The sequence below is a fragment of the Pristis pectinata genome, chromosome 5 (genome assembly GCF_009764475.1).
Source record: "Pristis pectinata isolate sPriPec2 chromosome 5, sPriPec2.1.pri, whole genome shotgun sequence".
Classification (NCBI taxonomy): domain Eukaryota; kingdom Metazoa; phylum Chordata; class Chondrichthyes; order Rhinopristiformes; family Pristidae; genus Pristis; species Pristis pectinata.
The window spans coordinates 112,680,327-112,698,004 of record NC_067409.1 but is presented as its reverse complement, the minus strand read 5'-3'; positions in this window follow the sequence as shown (position 1 = coordinate 112,698,004).

Genomic DNA, 17,678 nt, shown 5'->3' with positions numbered 1-17,678 from the left:
TTCCCGTTCCCACACTGACACGTCTGTCCACGGCCTCCTCTACTGCGGAGTCAAGGCTAGATGCAGATTAGAGGAACAGCACCTCATGTTCTGCCTGGGCAGTCTCCAACCTGACGGCGTCAACATCGACTTCTCCAACTTCTGGCAACCACTCCCCTCTGTCCCCCCCCCCCTTGTTTACCCTTATCCCACTGACCCCATCACCCCTTCTCTTTCCCCTCCCCATCTGCCCCTCACCCACACGTTCCTCCCTCCAGTTCCCCTCCCCACCTCCTTCCCTTTGCTCCATGGTCCACTGTCCCCTCCTATCAGATTCCATCTTCTTCAGCCCTTTGTCACTTCCACCCATCACCTCCCAGCTTCTGACATCAATCCCACTCCCCCTCCCTCACTTGCCTATCACCCCCCCTCACTTGGATCAACCCATCACCCGCCAGCTCTCGCTCCACCCCTTCCCCTTTTATACCGGCCGTCTCCCCTCCTGCTTTCCAGTCCTGATGAAGGGGCTCAGCTCGAAACATCCACTGTCCATTTCCCTCCACAGCTGCTGCCTGACCCGCTGAGTTCCTCCAGCATTTTGTGTGTTGCTCCAGATTTGCAGCACCTACAGTCTCCCTTGTGTCTCCTATATTTTCTTTTCACTTTGGATTACTGCTAACAGAAAATTTAATATGCCACAGATGTCACAGATTTGCTTATGTCACAGCTATCACTTGTGTCACAGATATGCTTTTGATGTGATTACAGGGATAGCCATGAACAATATCCTTCTATCTATTTTACATAATGTTGTGAGCATTTACAACATAATCCAAATGTAATCCAAAACAGCAATATTTCAAATGGTTAAAGCCGCAAGAAAATATCTTTGCAAGTCGATGACCTGCACAATGAAGCATTTAGACCGCAACTGAGCTGCTATTTCTGAGATAAAAACAGAAAATGCTGAAAACACTCAGCAGATCAAACAGCGCCTGTGGATAGGGGACCAGAGATAATTTTTCAAGTCAAGGATCTTTTTGGAAACTGTGTCTGGAAACTCAGTGGTATACTCAAGAAAGTAGAGAGAGTCATAGAAAGATAAGGGTAGAAACAGACCCTTTGCCTCATCAGGTCAACACTGATTTACACTGATTCTTTTTTGAGTATTAATCCTACATTAATTCCATTTTTAATTCTTCCCACATTCTCGTCAACTCCCCTCCACTGTGGCCAATTAACCCACCGACCTGCATGTCTTTAGGATGTGGGGGGAAACGGGAGCACCCGGAGGAAACCCAACAGGCAGAGGGGGAAACGTGCAATCTCCGCTCAGACAGCACCCGAGGTCAGGATTGAACCCAGTTCTCTGATGCTGTGAGGAAGTGATTCTACTGGCTACTGTGTGATCTGACTGATATGGATTTGTCATTAAGGAGATGACTTTGCCAGAGATAAGGTATGGAATAGGTTAGCCAGCCGGACTGTTTTTTTTAAGCTGAATTAACCCTTTACATTGTTGTTTATGAATTCCTACTACTTTACTTTAATATAAGTAATCACTGAATTTAACAATCATTTCACGCTGCGATTTTGACTAAGGTAATGTTGCATGAAGGTGTGAGTAATTGAATTATTGAATTTCCTTGTATGCTTCATTGTTGTAACAACGGTGGAGACAGTTCACATTGTCTGTCAACTACAGAGATTATAAAGCATACCATATTGTTCTGGATTTTACCAAGATGACCTTGTGACCCATGCTCCCCACCCCTGTTCTCCACTCCCCTGCACATGCCTCATTTGAACCTGGAAGTTAGCCGAGATGGTCCTGGAGTTAAGTGACATGGTCCTGGGTGACATCGGTGGGCCAGAACTAGCCCACCCCTGAATCAAAGACGACACACTGAAAATTTTCTAAGATGTTTATCATGGTAATTTAATGAAGAATTAACCTTTTCCAGGGCAGCTAAGAGTGGTGCTTAACTATTTAAATGTGGTGATGTATCCCAGATTTTAAATTTTGGATGATTTTGTTCAAAAATTCAAACTCAAATCTGCTCTTTAGCAATAGGTTTACACTTACAGCAATTTGAGAAATTCTGCATCTGCTACTTTTATATTTCTTATACTCTCTGATTAAAACTGACATGACATATTTAAAAATATTGAATAATGTTATTGAACTTTAAAAATATCTTTAAACTTGAGACTGAAAACTATTGATTGACTTTCCTCCTTTGGATCTGGGCATGCTTTCCGAGGCTGGGTGCCAGTCTGTGCTGCATTATTTGTTCAATGTGCCGAACTCGTGCGCTCAGTTCAAAAATCAATGTGTGCTTCATCATTCTTCTGGAACATTCTGTTATTTGTAATTCATTGCACAGAGATGAACGACTGAAAACTAATGAGTTAGATGCTAATTCACTGAAGTAGGGGAATTATTGAACGTCAACAAATTTGCCTTGAAAGTTCAATAACATCATTCAATATTTTTAAACACATCAGGTCAATTTTAATCAGCTGGCATAAGGAATATAAAGATTGCTGATGCAGAATATCATTATCCAACTGATGGTAGAGTGAAACTATTCAAAGAGCATGGACTTTGGCTTGATCTTCAAAAAGCAAAGATTGTAGAGTAAAGCCATCTGAAACTTAAAATTGAGTTAAGTTGCAAAGACTTTTTCCTGAAGATGACTGATATCTTCTGGTAGACTTACAGTGCCAAGATATAGGGCATGCTCTGTGATATTGGACTGAACAGGACCCTTACAAAAATTGATCAGAGCCGTCAGCTTGTGTTACATTGGAATTTTATCCTGAAGAACACCAGGGCTAATTCCAAACTTTCAGTGATATTCTTGATGCACTCACCTGGAGCTTCCTGGTGAGTACAATATCTGTAGTTTACTCTCTGTAAAAATGGTGGAAGCAGATTTGACCCTTGTTTTCAAAACGTCTTAGATTGAAATACAGGAGAGAAAAGTATTGAAGGGAAAGGGCTGGGGAATGGGACTTGCGGGAATTTGGCACAAGTTCAATGAGAGAAATGACCTCTCGGCACCCATCAAGAAAAGCGGTGAATTCTCCATGATCCTCCAGTCTGAACAAGCCAGAAGACAATCCACCCATTGCAAAATAAGCTCATCTCTTTTGTGCCTTTTTTATTAAGAAAATTAAGTAACAGTATAGCTTGTTAATTCAGATTTCTGATTAAATATCCTCCCAAAAATATTGACGATAGGTGAATTGACAAGGACATTGGAAGCTTGGAAACATCAACACTTAATGTCAATCCACCAAATAATAGTAATGAATAAAGCAATTGAGCTTAGTTCTAACTGGGTTTAACAATCTGACATATTTGAAGGATGTACAAGATAGCTGTGGAAACTCTAACAAGCTGACAACTCATCTTTTAATATCAAAGCATCATTGTATAACAATTACATTGAAGGATCTAATGGGGTCTGGGAATAGAAAAGGCAATGAAACTACTGCTGTCATTAAACACTGAAAATGAAAGCTATTTTGAACTTTCCATTCATCCATAATCAATGATTTAGTAGTCATCTTTAGGGTTGCTTGATTTATATTTATAATTTTATTATATTATGTAATAAAATTATAACTTATATTAATAAATCAAGTAAATATTTCAAGTAAAAATGAAACTTTAGTTGAAAAATTTCTTCTTAGAGGAGCACAAGTAAATGCAGTTCAGTTGTCCTTGGTACAATATTTAAAGGCATTAACTTCAAAACAGCCAAATACTTTGATTTAATGATAATATGTAATGATTGGTAAATATAAACCTTCACCGCAGTTTTCCTCAGCTGTTATTTTGCGTGCCATTTCACCAGGCATCACTCACATTCTGTTAAACACACTTCAGGCATTAAATAGGACTGATCCAAAAAATGGGCGCAGGTTCATTTTCTATGATGAACTCACACAGGTTTAGCCAGCATTGTGCTGGGTGCACATTATCATGATTCTTGCTTGAATTTAGTGCACCCCATGTTGCTTAGTGGCTGCATGCATCAGCTGGGGACTCCAAATTATGACCTGTTAACACCAGGCCGTACTAGCTAAAGCCTACAGGGAGATGTGTTCTGGCTGTAGTGCTGGCAACTGTTATATGAGTGAATGTGACCTGTGAGGTTTGCAAAGAATGGCTAACTATAGGAGAGTGTGACCATCTGAGACAGTCCAGTGAAGTGTTTGATTGACAGCATGAAGTGGAGACAAGAACGTTGTGACCTCGCACCTTACTCTCTGCCTGCACTCCACTCTCTCTGTAACTAACACTTTATTCTGCATTCTGTTATTGTTTTTACCCTGTACTACCTCAATGCACTGTTGTAATGAATTGATCTGCACAAACGGTATACAAGACAAGTTTTTCACTGTACCTTGGTACACGTGACAATAATAAACCAACTTATCAATGTGCTTGCAGAGAAGGCAGTAGCAAGAGGTTACCATGAGGTTTAATTTCAGGTGTAACGGTAGTGTAGCGGTTAGCGTAACGCTATTACAGCGCCAGCGACCTGGGTTCAATTCCTGCCGCTGTCTGTAAGGGTTTTGTATGTTCTCCCCGTGTCTGCGTGAGTTTCCTCTGGGTGCTCCGGTTTCCTCCCACGTTCCAAAGATGTACGGGTTAGGAAGTTGTGGGCATGCTATGTTGACACCGGAAGTGTGGCGACACTTGCAGGCTGCCCCCAGAACACTACGCAAAAGATGCATTTCACTGTGTGATTCTATGTACATGTGACTAATAAAGATATCTTACCTTATCTTATAAATTTCCAAGTTTCCTGACTAGGCTTATCTAACAGTATCTCTCAAACCCACAACGTCTGTCACCAGCAAGGACAGTGGCAGTGCCATCTGCAGTTCCATCTGAATGACACAACCTCCTAACCGGGAAATACATTGTTGTTTCTTCATTGTCAGGGGGTCCAAACCCTGCTGCTCTCTAACCAACAGCATTGTGAGATTACCTTCTGCACTAGTTCAAGAAGGTGGCTCACCACCATATTCTCAAGGGCAGGTAGGGGTGGCCAATAAATGCTGGTCTTGCACATGGTAGGCACATTGTTAAAAATGAATAAATAAAATGCGCATATGACAACCATGGTGTGCCACTGGTGGAGGGAATGAATGGTTAGGGTGGTAGATGGGGTACCAGTAAAAAAGTCTGCTTTGCCCTGGTTGACGTTAAGGCTGGTGGATGGTCGAAAGGCTTTGGGGTGTCAGGGATTTGCGTAAGTCCAACACTGATGAATTAAATTGCATTTTTTTTTGTTGGCTCAACACATAAAATGCTGGAGGAACTCAGTGGGTCAGGCGGCATCTGTGGAGGGAAATGGACAGTCCATGTTTTGGGCTGAGATCCTTCATCAGAACTGGAAAGAAAGAGGGGAGGTGGCCGGTATAAAAGGGTGGGGGGAAGGGGTGGAGCGAGAGCCGGCGGGTGATAGGTGGATCCAGGTGAGAGGGGAAGGTAGGAGGGTGGGGGAGTGGGATTGATGTCAGAAGCTGGGAGGTGATAGGTGGAAGTGACAAAGGGCTGAAGAAGAGGAATCTAATAGGAGGGGACAGTGGACCATGGAATAAAGGGAAGGAGGTGGGGAGGGGAACCAATGTGTGGGTGAGGGGCAGATGGGGAGGGCGGGGAGGGAGAGAGAAGGGGTGATGGGGGCCAGTGGGATAAGGAAAAACAAAGGTCGGGGGGTGGGGGGCAGAGGGGAGCGGTTACCAGAAGTTGGAGAAATCGATGTTGACGCCGTCAGGTTGGAGACTGCCCAGGCGGAATACGAGGTGCTGTTACTATAATCTGCACCTCGCCTCAACTTGGCAGTAGAGGAGGCCGTGGACAGACGTGTCAGTGTGGGAATGGGAAGCGGAATCAAAATAGCCGGCTGTTTGTTTTCAGCATTACTCAATTATTCTGGCAAACCTTGGTTGAATTTGTGGTAAACCTGATAAACCTCACAGTGGAATAGTGCAGCAGACATATTTGATGATTTTAGGTTGTCTGAGAATCAGACTATTATTTTATTTGCTATTTTCTAACTTCATTTCAAAACCCAATATCGAACATTTCCTGTTTCTTTGTTGAAGCTGCATTTGTAAGCAGACAATACAACTGACTCGCACTATATCACTCAGTCCAACTGAGACTCTCCGTTCTATTGCACCAGCAGCTTTTGAAATACCAGCTTCTTAAAATGAAAAATGATGGGTTGCATTAATGGAATTTTTTTGAAGGTCACTTTGATGCTTGGTCATGCAGCCTCCTCAATGTCAGTTTGTTGTAGGCTAAACATTTCATCAAAAGCATAGAATAGTGGGCATCAGATAAAAATATAAGGCTTTCTTAATAACAAGTAGCATCAATATAGAAAATGAGAGTGCTAATTACAGCACCTTATAAATTATTTGCAGTTGCTTGAAAGAAAATTTCATCTAGTTTTTTTCTATCTTCCAACCAATTTCATTATTTTCTTTGTGAACCTTTGCCTTGAGTGGTTGGTCTTTTAAAATTAATTTGGCAGCTAGCATTTTGACAAAGACTTACATGCTTCCTGTTATATGGAATCAACTATTCTTTATCAACGTAGCCAGCAGCAATTGGAATTGATGAATCAATTCTGGTGTTGTACAGACACTACTCTGAACCCTAATGTGCAAAATTTGACAGATACAGATATAAAAGTGTGGAAGAGGCACCAGTGGTATCAATATTGCTGCCTTCCTTCAAAAGAACAGTTCAGTAGGAGACTGCACAAGTGCATGTCTTAACTGCAATATATCTACTGTGGGGTCAACAGAAAGGGAATACAACTTTTATCTATAAACTCATTTATTTTCATAGTGAACGTCATGACAATTTGCAGAAACTTAATCTATCAAAATCTAAGTAAAAACTTTACTCACAATTTTGACGTGGTCTTCAGAATGCATTGAGACACAACATATCCAGGGTAATATTTATTTGCAAGATAGCGCACTGTTTACATGTTCATTCTCTATGTTTTGGGTGCAAACCGAATGTTTGTGAAGCTGTTACATTTTGGGAGAAGCAGCAGAGCACGATATTTGCTGTTCAGCAGGTTCACGATATAATTACATATGCAGATATGAAGAAAGTAACACGTTCCATGCATAACTATTTTACCCTCTCTGTTTCCTCTTTTATTTTTAAAGCAAGAGTACAACACAGATAAACTTATCAACATGCACATTTAATGAACAAAAACTATACAGTTAATCTCACAACATGTTTTTCCAAGTCCTGATCTCCCTACAGGTTTGGATGTGGAATCAACTTTTGAATTATTTGGTTGAACGCACAGGAGGTTTTGTTTCTTTGTCAGATTTGATTGCATTTGGTACTACATTTCCTGAAGTTTGTAAGTTGGGTACAACTTCATGCTCAATTGGTTCAACATCAAGTTCATTTTGACAGATCATTTATTCTGCATGAAAGCTTCAGATTTTGTCACCAAATTAAGGTCAAAGTCAAAATAGAGTTTATTGTCATCTGCACAAGTACATCAATGCACAGGTGCAATGAAAAACTTACTTGCAGCAGCATCACAGGCACATAGCATCAGATAAGCAGCATTCACAAGAAAAACATAAGCTAAACATAAAATATACGCAATTTTTACAGGATAAAAACACAATTAGAACAAAAAAAAGTCCATTTTAGTGCAAAATGATCAGAGTGGTCATAGTGTTGTAAGCTGTAGTGGTGATTAGGGTTGTGCCGGTCGGTTCAAGAACCCAATGGTTGAAGGGAAGTAACTGTTCCTGAAGCTGGTGCACCTCCTGCCCAATGGTAGCTGCAAGAAGATGGCACGGCCCGGATGGTGGGGATCTTTGATGTTGGATGTTGCCTTCTTGAGGCAGCATCTCCTGTACATGCTACTGATGGTATCGGTCTGTCTGTCTGTCTGTCTGTCTGTCTGTCTGTCTATCTATCTATCTATCTATCTATCTATCTATCTATCTATCTATCTATCTATCTATCTATCTATCTATCTATCTATCTATCTATCTATCTATCTATCTCTCTACTAGCTATCACTTGGTGCCACAAGCCTCTCTTTTGTGGTTCCTCCCTCCTACGTACGTGAGCTCAACTTCAGTCATGGGCTAAGAACAAAAATACATTTGTTTTGCTGTGTCTTTTTCTGATCAGCATCATGGTGACCTTGTTTGACTCAACTGCATCTGCTCAATTCCAGAGACAAACCTGATTTAACCAGATTCAAGTACGTTCGCAATCTTTCCTTCATCATGAGCTTTGTATGAGTTTACCCTCTGGTAGTGTGTAGAGGTGATCAGCTTTTTCGCAGGAAATCAAACAAATGGCACTTTATGCTGAGTTTCTAATATCCCTGGAACATTTGCTTCTTGAGGTCTGCTCAGTAAACACTGATGGCATTTCTTGATTCCAAACACTTTTCTGCATTCTTTGTCCTGATGTCTGCTTAATTACATTCAGTCCTTGTGATGATTCAACAAGCAAAGGTTTTGGAATTCTCATACTCATCATTTGCTTCACTTTAAGTTTTCATTCTGCTCACGTAATCTCCAGAACACTTCCTCCAAAATCAGAAGGTTCTGTTTCTTTTTCCTTTGGCAATCAACAGATGAGCTTTGTAACAGAAGTAATGACCTGCTACTTGCAAGATTTTATCTGTTGTAACCTGGAGTAATTTGGGTGAAGATTTGACCCCAGAGGCCATTGTGTAATGAATTGATCTGTATGGACGGTAAGCAAGACAAGTTTTTCACTGTACCTCAGTACACGTGACAATAATAAACCAATACCAATACCACCTTGTGCAGGAGTAGAGACTTCTGTGCATGTAAGTTGGTAAATTAGTTTATTATTGTTGACTGTTGAAACTCACCAGAGTAGGTAAAAGAAACACAAAAACTGCAGAAGCTGGAAATCTGAAATTAAAATAGGAAATACTAATACTGGAAATCTGAGCTGTTGAGTGTTTCCAGCACTTCCTGTTTTTATCTCGCTAAAGTAGGCTTTCAGTGTAATGTGCTTTGTGGCAATGATATTTGACTGAACTTGCAAGAGTAGGTGTCTTGACTCATCACTGAATGACCCCTAGAGCAGTATCAATTCCCATGCCAATGCACTGATTGTTAATCAATGCCTTTCTTTACTAGGAAGCCTATTTATTTGCTGCTGTTGCTGTTTGTGCCATAGATACCACTGACTTCCCAGTTCCTCACTGAACAACATTGCAAACTTTGACGTTTCCCTTTCTCATTGTTTCAAATTGCCATTGTGAATGTTGTCTTAGCCTTGGAACTGCAGGCTATCGAAATATGCCTCTGACTCAGGCTACGCCAAAATGGATTGTCCTTCATTGACCCTGGACCCCAAGCAACCTTACCTTTGGGACACCTTATTCTGGTCTGAATCTCTGACCAGCTTGTTTCTTTGCTTGGAAAGTCTATTTCTCAACCTCATGGTGGCCCTCCATTATTGACACTTGCTACCCTCATATTAGCAATGTCATGTCTGCTTCACTTGCAGCTCTGAAGAGAAACAGATGTGTGGCCAGTGCTTATTGACAGACACCTGGACAGTCGGTACTGCAAACCCACGATTCTCAAAGGATGCCCTCAATATTCTCTTTATGCCTCAAAAGATATATTCTTTGTTGATAATACCCACCTTTACTGCATACCCGCTTCTGGTGTTGTAGAGTTGTAGAGTTATACAGCATGAAAGTGGATCTTTTGATCCAACTTGTCCATGCCGACCAAGGTGTCCTCCTGAGTTCGTCCCATTTATTGGTATTGGTATTGGTATTGGTTTAATATTGTCACTTGTACCGAGGTACAGTGAAAAACTTGTCTTGCATACCGATCGTACAGGTCAATTCATTACACAATGCAGTTACATTGGGTTAGTACAGAGTGAAGTGTCACAGCTACAGAGAAGCTGCAGTATGATAAGATGCAAGGTTACAACAAAGTATATGGTGACCTGCATTTACCTGCATTTGGCCCATATCCTCTTAAACCTTTCATATCCAAATGTCTTTTAAATGTTGTAATCGTACCCACCTCTACCACTTCCTCTGGCAGCTCATACATATGTATCCAATTACTGCCAAACAGCTTCACCGCAGTCCTTGGCTCTCTTTTGCATGACTTCCTTTTCAGTTGATTTCCTCTGCATGTATCATCTACAATGCCCCAGCCAAACTGCCAGCTTATCTCCCTCTCAGGATGGTCTTACATTTAACTGCTGGCTGCATGTCTTATTGAGGAGGGGCGATGTGGCTAGTACAGGTAGTCAAGGAGGGAGAGAATCTGGGAAACATTGGAGAATGGCTCACCATGGATGAGAGAACGTTTCAAGTTTTAACATGCTTCCCTGAAGGCCTTGGCAGAGAAAGTGCATAATGAATAGTCAATCTTCTTTCTTCTTAAACAAAAAACAGAACGCTGGAAGAACTCAGCAGGTCAAGCAGCATCTGTGGAGCCAAAAGGTGAAAAAGCCAGTGCTTTGCATTGAAAACCTGCATCAGGACTGAGAGGGGAGGAAAGATTGCCAGAGTATAGCATTGTGAAGGGGATGGTTGGGATAAAGGCCATCAGGTGGTAGGTGGAACCAGAAGGCAAGGGGATGATAGGCAGATGGAAACAGGTAGAGGGGGAGGGATGGGAGAGGTGAACAAACTGGGTGGAGGAGTGAGTGTGTGTGGGAGGTGAGCACCAGGGGTGTGGGTTACCTGAAATTGGAAAATTCAGTGTTCATACCATTGGGTTGTAAGCTACCCAAGGGGAACATGGTTTATCGATGCACCACAGAAAGCATTCTATCTGGACGCATCACGGCTTGGTATGGCACTGCTCTGCCTAGGACCGCAAGAAACTGCAGAGTTGTGGACACAGCCCAGCACATCACGGAAACCAGCCTCCCCTCCATGGACTCTGTCTACACTTCTCGCTGCCTTGGTAAAGCAGCCGACATAATCAAAGACCCCACCCACCCCAGACATTTTCTCTTCTCCCCCCTCCCATTGCGCAGAAGATACAAAAGCCTGAAAGCACGTACCACCAGGAATGGTTTCCTAGTATGATAAAATGGATGCTTGACTTCACAATCTACCTCGTTATGACCTTGCACCTTATTGTCTGCCTGCACTGCACTTTCTCTGTAACTGTAACACTTTATTCTGTATTCTGTTATTGTTTTACCTTGTACTACCTCAATGCACTGTTGTAACGAATTCATCTGTATGAACGGTATGCAAGACATGTTTTTCACTGTGCCTCAATAATAAACCAATTTATTTATCAATTTACCAGCAAGATGAGATCTTTCTCTTCCAATTTGTGTTTGGAGAAGGCTGAGGAGAGACAGGTCAGTGTGGGAGTGGAAAGGAGAATTAACAAGACATGCAACCAGATGATTGAGATGGGGGTTGTGAACATAGTGCAGGTTCTCCACAGAACAGTGGCCTGGTCTGTTCTTGGTTTGACCAATGTAGAGGAGGCCACATTGTGAAACCAAATGTGGCTATGAAGTAAGAGAAGCTCTGGCTGATGCCTCCCAAAGGTGCATAGGTTCTGGAATGATCCCTATACACTATAGGGAAGCAAGTGTGGCCTTATTATTCATGAAACAAGGGAGAGAGAAAACAGGAAATTACTGATCTGCTAGGATGGCATTGGTAAATGGGAAAATTCTGGGATCTATGATAAAGTATGTGAGATCAAGACATGTCGAAAGTGATAATATGATTGAGCAGAGATGGCAAGGGCTATGAAAGGGAAGTTATGTTTGACTAATCTATTGGAGATCTTTGAGGATGTCTCTGACAGATGAGGATAAGATAAGATATCTTTATTAGTCACATGTGCATTGAAACACACAGTGAAATACATCTTTTGCGTACGGCGTTCTGGGGGCAGCCCACAGGTGTTGCCACGCTTCCGATGCCAACATAGCATGTCCACAACTTCCTAACACGTACGACCCTGTAGCTGTGACACTTTACTCTGTACTGTTACTGTTTTTACCTGTACTACATCAATGCACTCTGTACTAACTCAATGTAACTGCACTGTGTAATGAATTGACCTGTACGATCGGTTTGCAAGACAAGTTTTTCACTGTACCTCAGTACAAGTGATAAAAATAAACCAATACCAATACCAATACTTTGGAATGTGGGAGGAGACTGTTGCACCCGGAGGAAACCCATGCAGTCACAGGGAGAACGTACAAACTCCTTACAGACGGTGGTTGGAATTGAACCTGGGTCGCTTGCGCTGTAATAGCGTTACGCTAATGGCTACAAGCCAGTTGATGTGGTGTATTTGGAATTTCTGAAGGTCCCACACTAGAGGTTAGTGAACAAGGTTGGAGCTCATGGAAATGGTGGTAGTATACGAGCGTGGATTGGTTTTTGGTTAAGTAGAGAGTAGGAGTAAGTGGGTCCACTGCAGGGTGGTAAGATGTGACTACTGGAGTACACAGGGATTACCTCAACTATTCCTAATTTGTATCAACAATTTTGCTGAGGGGATCAAATGTAACACACCAAACTACATAGCAATATGGGGCAAGATGAGAACGCGAAGAGGCTTCCAGTGAATGCAGACCAACTAATTGAGAAGGAAACAAGGACAAATGAAGAACAATGGAGGAAAATGTAAAGTTCTCCAATTCAGTGGAATAAACTGAAAGGCTTAGTATTTGTTAAAGGGTGAGAGATTGGGGGATGCTGATGTTCAGAGGGACCTCGATGTCCTTGTACAAAGGTCACTGAAAGCTAACAAGCAGATGCAGTTGGTAATTAGGAAGGCAAATGATATATTAACTTTTATCGCAGGAGGATTTGAGTTCAGAGCCATGGAGGAACTGTACCTGAAGTATTGTCTACAATTTTGGTCTTCTAACGTGAAGAAGGATATATTTGCTACTGAAGGAGTGCAGCAGAGATTCACCAGAAGGCTTGGCCTCTAATCTCTTTGAGGAAGGAGAGGTGTCCTCATTGGGAGATACAAACTATGTGATGTTTCAGGGTAGATGCAGGGAGGACATTTTCCCTGGAGTCCTGAATAAGGAGTCACACTCTCAAAACAAGGGGTGGATCTGATTAGATTAGTTTATCGTGATATTCACCAGGGTGAAAAATTCAATGTCCGCGTGAAGCTCACAGAGTAAACAGTGTACTTGGTAATAATCAATACAGCAATAAACAGTGACGAACACAAAACAGCAGATGGGTAGTGTAATCTGAAGTAGTGCAACAAAATATTGAAGTCACAATAGCAGAGTAGCTGAGAGAGGCAGAGTTAAGAGTACAAAACTGTGACAGAACCATCGGGAAGTGAGTATAACAGAGGTGATTGGTTCAGGGTTCTGATGGAAGCGGGAAGGTCTGGACATGGGGGCTTTCAAGCTCCTGTGTCTTCTCCCAGAAAGTAGAAGAGAGAAAAGGGAATGGCCAGGGTGGCAGGCATCCTTGACGATACTACGAGCTTTCCTGAAGCAATGGCACCATGAAGATGGACTGGCTGGAAGGAAGTGGTGGACGTGTGATGGATTAGCCTGAGTTTACCACTTTCTGCGGGTTTGTGGACATGCTGAATTTTCTCAGACGCCAAAGAAAGTGAATCCGCTGATGCAGTTTCTTGGTCACAGCATTGGTATAGGGACTGGGTGAGGTTGCTGGTGACAATGGATGCCAAGGAACTTGAAGCTGTTGACCATCTCCGCAGCAGCTTTGTTGATGAGGACAGGGTTGTATTCACCCCCTCTCCCCACCTCCTCTCCCAATGACAGGCCATTTAACACTCAAATCAGAAGAGATTTCGTATTGGAATTGGTTTATTATTGTCACTTGTACCGAGGTACAGTGAAAAACTTGTCTTGCATACCGGTCGTACAGGTCAATTCATTACACAGTGCATTGAGGTAGTACAGGGTAAAACAATAACAGAATACAGAGTAAAGTGTCACAGCTACAGGGAAGTGCATTACAGGTAGACAATAAGGTACAAGGTCAAACGAGGTAGATCGTGAGGTCAAGAGTCCATCTCATCGTATAAGAGAACCGTTCAATAGTCTTATCACAGTGGGATAGAAGCTGTCCTTGAGCCTGTGGTACGTGCCCTCAGGCTCCTGTATCTTCTGCCCGATGGGAAGGGGGAGAAGAGAGTATGACGCGAATGGGTGGGGCCTTTGATTATGCTGGCTGCTTCACCAAGGCAGCGAGAGGTATAGACAGAGTCCAAGGAGGGGAGGCTGGTTTCCGTGATGCGCTGGGCTGTGTCCACAACTCTCTGCAGTTTCTTGCGGTCCTGGGCAGAGCAGTTGCTTTACCAAGCCGTGATGCATCCAGATAGAAATTTCTTTATTCAAATGGAAATTAATCTGTGGAATTCTCTACTCGAGAGGGCTGTGGACCGATAGTCATTGATTGCTTTCAAAAATGACATTGATAAATTCCTGAATAACAGAGGAATCAAAAGATATGGGTATAGGGCAGGAAAATGTTGAGCTTTGCACCATGGTGAGTGGAACTAGCTTGAGGGTCCATATAATCTACTTCTGCTCTTATTTCTTATGCTATTATGTTCACAATATTTAAAAGATATTTGACCTCTATTATTACGAATACTGCAAATTCTTATGTTGCTTGATTTCATGGCTGTAACTATGGCATTTTTCTGTAACCATGGTATGTTTTTGATTTTGCAAAGTCTGAGAGCCTGATGGATATTTTTTGTCTGCTGATCTCAGAGTTGACCAAGGGTAGATTAGTAGTGGTTTTTGAAAGACGACCTCCCATGGTTTTTCTCTTGAGTCTACAGTTGCACAGTGCTGTGACTCAAAGTTGACCTGTTGAATTACTGCATTACTGAAGGGTATTGTCTGAATCATTGCCTTCATTGTAACTTAGCAGGATTTTATTGTGAACTTCAGCTGTGCTGTATACACTAGTGGCTACAAGGGAATAGGTACTTTGCTGTGCTCGCTTTTTCTGGAGTGAAAACTGAGATGTTTCAATTTAGTAGACTAATAAATATTACAGAGAAATGTTGCTTTCCAATGTATAATGTTGCTGATATGCAGTGCCAACTGAACGGCAGAACAAATTCACTGCAGAGAGATGAACTTTGCTTTCTGTTTCAATTGGAGAGAAAAATACTGCCTTGAGTAAGTGGTTGCTGGTAAGTTTAATGCATGTTTGTTTACAGGGGAAACGCATTTCAAGTTGAGAAAATTGCTTGGCTGTTGGCGTTTATAGTGTACAGCTTAATCAAGTGTAAAATGGTGCCTTTTATTCCAAAAAACCGTTTTCGATGGTCTGTTTCCATGGTAATAATTTTAAATGTTTCCCTCTGTTTAATGTTCTTTTCAGTGTCGATCGGTAAAAAAGTACTTCTTGAGTTTCCAAGTGTATATATTTTTAATGCATTATTTTGTATTTTGATTGATTAGAGACAACTGTGTCAACCAGAATTCACAACATATAAGTTATGAAGATCAAATAATATTTCAATAAACTGATTACAGACAGCATTACACCACGGGATATCATGCTATTCATTTGCCCATTAAAGATCTTTCATCCCCAATAGGAGTTTCAAAAATCAGCAAAGGGCAGTTGTTAAATTTAGATATATATCATCAAAAGATAACCCTGGGATAAAAATCCCCGGAGGACTCGCAAGGCAAATTGACAATAAATTTAAGATGAGTGCACCTCAGAGTAACTAGAGAGACAAGATCATAAAATAGCAGTTTTTTATTATATTGCTACAGCTGTTCAGCTGAAATATTTGGATCACACATTCTGGAATGTGTGAAAATCCAAATTAACAACATCTAAGTATGTAATGCAATATTATGGTTTGAGGGAGGTTCCCATGGAAGGCCAAATAAACTCCTATTTCTGTTTTTACCTTTGTGTGTTTAAACTACCAGATGGTGTTCATAAAAGTGGAAGGAATCTGTGGTTATTCAACAGGAGCATGGGGAGATGAATATTTTTGCAGGTGGAATATTTTGTCAAAGACTTCAGGTGGTTAGTAGAAAATTAAACTCCAGAAGACCCATCTCAAGTTTGTCCCTGGTTCCCACTGTCTGACCCCAAACTTTTGCAATCTCATGAAACAGTTCCCTTGTTGGCTGCTAGAACTTGAAATCTTCCCAGTTCTTAAGCAGTAGTGGTCCAAATTCTCAATACTTGGTAAATGTTCAGATGTTATTAAGAGTTATTTGTTTGAAGCTAAATATTGGTACAATGCTCTGCATATCTTAACTTATAAGATAGCGCAATAGATTAATTGGATGTTGTGGCAAAATGATCTATAATAGACCTTACCTGCAATTCTGTGCCATCTCTCATGAATGCAATTAGACTGACCAATATTGTAAATGAAAACATAGCTCATGGCGTGGACAGCCAATTTATGAAGAATTAAATATCTGATTTCAACAGTGATGGCATTGCCAAATTGGATCAGGTTGGATAGAAAGAAAATATTTTTTTTAAAAATTAGGTCTTTCTCAAACCTCTGAAGTTCAGTGCTGTTCCCTCAGAACAATTAGGGGGTTAAATTGGATTGGCTTAAAAGCCAGCATGAGTTTGCAGCTGGCACCACCCACACTGCTTATTGGCAGCTTTAAGTGTCTAGCATCACTTAAAGTTAGTCTGCAGTACTGATAGCCAACACGCACTTCTTAAAGTGAAAATACACTGCAGCTATGACAAGTGGAACAGCCTCTGAAGGTGGAAGGTAACCCAGTAATGCCTCTTATATAGAGCCAGTATGATCTCAATGGGTTGAATGGCCTCCCTTCATTCTGTAACCATTCTGTGATTCTGTAGTTCTGAGAAGAAGGAAGAAAGCAAGATGCAAAGTTTCTCTGAGGGACGTGATTCTATCTGCAGGCGAGCAGGTGGCTCTCCCCACAGAGGGAGTGGGGGAGATTGCAGTGGAATCAACACCACAGGTCAAATTCCCAGGGGCTTGATGTAATTTTGCAGAAAGATGAACAATCTCTCATTGGTTTCCAATGAATGCCAATACCATCAACAGCTTCAGACACTGCTTAGTGCACCAGATACTCATTATCCATCACTGATCCCGGTCATTTAGGGCAGGTACGTAACACTTGCATACTCCAGTTGAACAAAAGTGCAATGCATAGAAAAAGCAAGACAGGAGAGAGGATGCTGCAAGAAAAGGAGTGGCTCTGGGTCAAGAAAAGGAATGAATAAAAAAGATAAAAGGATTGTAAGAGGGTATAACTGCAAACAGCAGAAATTTATTCCAGTTCAGACAAAACGTTAACTGTGTGTCTCCCTCTACAGATGCTATCTGACCTGCTGAGTATATTTGTTTCAAAATCCAGAATTTTGTCTTTGTCCAGAAGTTACTTGGCTGTAACGTGCAATATTCCGAGTTTGTGAAGGGTGCTATAAAAATGCTATTTTGTTCCATATCGTTCACAGCTATTGCATTCTTTCTTTGTCTATTTGCATATTTGTTTATTTTTTTAATCTCCTCACATCGAGTCACACAGCAAGGAAACAGGCCCTTCAGCCCAAATGGTCCATGCTGACCAAGGTGCCCCATCCAAGTTAGTCCCATTTGCCGGCGTTTGGCCCGTAACC